Below are 3,749 nucleotides of genomic sequence, written 5' to 3'. Positions count from 1 at the left end.
TGTCCAAATGAACGTTATTTGAATGTGTGGAGGGGACATGTCCCCTTCACATATAATGGTTGTAATGCCCATGATACAGTTTAATCCCATTGAGCCTCGGGGACTCATTTACAAGAGAGACCTGATTTTAACAAAGAGTGATGACAACAGTGGACAACAAAGACAACAATAGACAATCATGAAGGATGCATACAAGTTGAAATGATTATTATTATGTTTTTTTTTTAACAAATTAAAATAAAATGGTATTTAAAAAGAAAATGTAACCAAAAACAGCTAGGTTGTAGGGCGGTGTAGAAAACTAAAAACAAAAACATGTATGCATTGGTTTTCACCAAGAAAATGTTCTCAAGTTGTTTATGATTATAAAGTAATTGTACCTTTTTGTGCAGAATGTATTCCTATTTACTGTTCGGCCATTTAACATCAAGATCCTGACAGGCTGATGTTAGTTATTAACCTCAGTAGAAAACCTGCAATAGGCCCTATGCTAACATGCTAATTATTGTAGCTTGTTGCAAACATTTCTTTGTTATCTTTAAAAAGATACAAGTGTTGCTCTTCTAGACAAGTCATGGCTGGCTTTGTTATTCACTATTAGATAAAACATACAACCAGCCAATGTCTATTTTAAAAAAGCATTACATTTTTAGGCGGCACGATGGCACAGTTGGTAGAGCTGCTGCCTCTCAGTGAGAAGGTCCCCGGATCAAATCCTGGATGGGGACCTTTCTGGGTGAAGTTTGCACGTTCTCTCCGTGCATGTGTGGGTTTTCTCTTGGTACTCCCGTTTCCTCCCACAGACCAAAAACATGCATGTTAGACTGATTGGTAACCATAAATTGTCCATAGGTGAGAGAGTGAATGGTTGTTTGTCTCGTTTGTCTCTATGTGTCCCTGGGATGGACTGGAGACCTGTCCAGGGTGTCCCCCGCCTCTCACACAGTGACTGCTAGATATGGACACCAGTGATCCCCACGACCCAAAAAGGAATAAGTGGGTAAAAGATAAAGCATTACATTTTAGGGGAATTGTCTCTCAGCAAACGGACACAACAGAATAACGGCCCGGGGCTGCAGATTTGATCACAGACGTTAGTGGGTTTATTTATTTATTTATTTTTAATCTTTTTGCGTGTACTTTCATGTGTCTGTCTGTTTTGAAGGTCAATTGAAAATTGTTTTGAAACTAACGTAAACCAAAAGAAAATCACAAAAGGTGTTTTTTGTCAGAGTGTCACATTTGACAGAATTCCCACTGATTTTAAATCAATAATAAATACAGTAGATGGAGGAAAAAAATACCTATTGGAACTTCGGTGTTTTGAACCACTTTGGCATGACTGTGTCAGAGGAGTTGACGGGGGAGAGGGCGGGCCCCGGAGGCCATCTTAGCACCAGCAAACTGTTTTTTTTACGCTATGGAGTATGCTGTTTTGGGGAATCAGTTTTGTTTGGTGGCCTCTCAGATTGAGGAAGTCCTTTGGATGAAGGGTGAAAATCTCAGCAAAAAAATAAACCGTCCAGATGGCCTGACTGAACATTGTTGGACTCTGGTTTCTTCTCTATTTTCCATGATTACTTAGAAGTGTTTTGTGATCTGGATCAAATTAAGGGCCACAAACAAACACGTGAATATTGTAGCTAGTCTTTGTGGCAAATACTTTCTTCATCTACCCAAAAGACAAGAAGCTTCAGCTGCTTTGGCTACTTGATGTCCAGTGTGAAAAGTACAGCCCTAAGTCGGGTAACTAACTGCAATAAACATTATGAAGACGAGACCCCGAAATACAAAGCAAGAACTTTATCAGAATCAGAATGCTTTATTGTCCTTGCACAGTGAAGTACAATGAAATTACTTTCCGTACAGCCATCCTAAAGATGGACAGAAGTATACAGGGGCTGCAGCTTATAAGATGCGCTGCCACTGTTGCTTAGATAAGAAAAGGGGAAGTTAACATAAGGAGAGAGGTATAAAAAAAGATCTCTCACACTGTGTCCTTGACAGGGCATAGTTTGAGGCATCAAAAACATCTATCCCAGCAAAGCAACATAAATAGACATAGTACATATGCGTGAGGAGTGGGTAGGTGGTCGGGGTCCCAGCATGGCCGCCAGCTGAGCAACGCAGCCTTTGCAGTTCCTAGCTTGTTGCGCCAGGGGAGTCGAGGGAGGCCAGTGGAGACCCTGAGTTTGAGGGATGGTCGTAGCACAGCACAGTCCAGTGCCTCTCCCTAGCCATAGTCCTGATAAGAGGTGTTTAGTTATCAGCCAGCTCGGTTGAGCTCTGTCACAGGTCCACGACCTTGGAGAAGGGAGAGGGTTGGGAGGGGAACAGAGAGTCTTTGTTTTCATAAAATCCAAGGAGAAGTTTGAGACAATCCTCCTTCCAAGGCCAGGTCCATATTCAGATATCAACATTGTTTTGAGTCAGGCTGAACTCGTAAATTTTTGTGTCTGCCTCAACAGTTTCGCTATTACATTCTTTCATGGCGACGTCAAACAGCGGAGGAGCCATTCTGAATATTTTTACGTACATACTAAAGCCCGATGGAGAGGTGGTCGCCACAGCGATGGAGCCTGAAGTTAATTTTACGTTATATGCTGGACACACTCAGCAGATTCAGCGGTGTCTTCATCCCGTTTGACCTGGTGCTGGTTCAGTCCGCTACCCTCTGTGCACTCTCCTCCTGAACACAGAGGTTTGCTGAGGAAGCATCAACAAATTACCAACCAGTGTCACTTGAGAAACCAAAATGGAATAAATGGAATAAAAACAAGATTTTCACTGATAAACAATGCAGCCATAACCCCGTTTATTGCGCTACAGTTTTTTCTCGCATCTGGCTGTGGCACAGGTGACATCATCAATATAATCCCCCCATTTTGGGATTATGACACAAAACTGTTAAAAACAAGTCATTAACGTTATAAATCAGATAAATTGGCCACTGGAGTGTTCGATGGAAGTGTGCAACTAAAAGGTAAACATGAAAACTCATTATTTTAATATTTCATTTCATTTGACCTTTACTGTGAAGTTTGCAGCAATTTAAGGTGGTTTTTTTTTCCTGTCACATGTTTCTGCCGACGGCTCGTACAACAGTTGACTGATTCTCCACCAGGTTAAAATGCTAATTAGCACTAAATCAGAAACATGAGCTGGATATGGAATAGTAAATGTCAGTTTCTTTCAAATGAGGGTGTTACGCTCTTCACCACATTAATTTTCATTAATCCAGCGGACATACAAATATCTGAAGTTCAGAGCTATTTATCAAATCACATCTTTCAAAACCCATATGGAACTTTGTACAAATTTATTCAGTAAATATTTGAATGAACGTTGTGCAAATCCTCTGGTGTCAGTGGAGCAGTTATCACGTATTAGTTTATTTTTTCCGTGTGTCTAATAAAAGACAAAGCTGTAAGTTTAAACAGCAGCTGAAGCTTCTGCTCTCGGATTCACCATATGTTTTATTGTGGTTACAGTTCAGCTGCTTACACCCACCACCATTTTTTATGTTGCTGTTTTCATCCGTTGCTGCCATGTTTACGTGTGACAGAGGAGAACGTTGTGAGAAAATTATGACTGTACAAGTTCTTTAGTGTTGAACTTTATTTTATATATGTTGTATCCTAACATAACCTTCTTACATAAATAACTGATAATGTAAATTAAAAAAAAAAACACACAAAAAGTGAGGTAACGACTTCATACATACTTCATATATATATATATATATATAT

Source organism: Nematolebias whitei, chromosome 15 (genome assembly GCF_014905685.2).
Source record: "Nematolebias whitei isolate Nwh7 chromosome 15, NemWhi1, whole genome shotgun sequence".
Lineage (NCBI taxonomy): Eukaryota > Metazoa > Chordata > Actinopteri > Cyprinodontiformes > Rivulidae > Nematolebias > Nematolebias whitei.
This window is presented reverse-complemented; position numbering follows the sequence as displayed.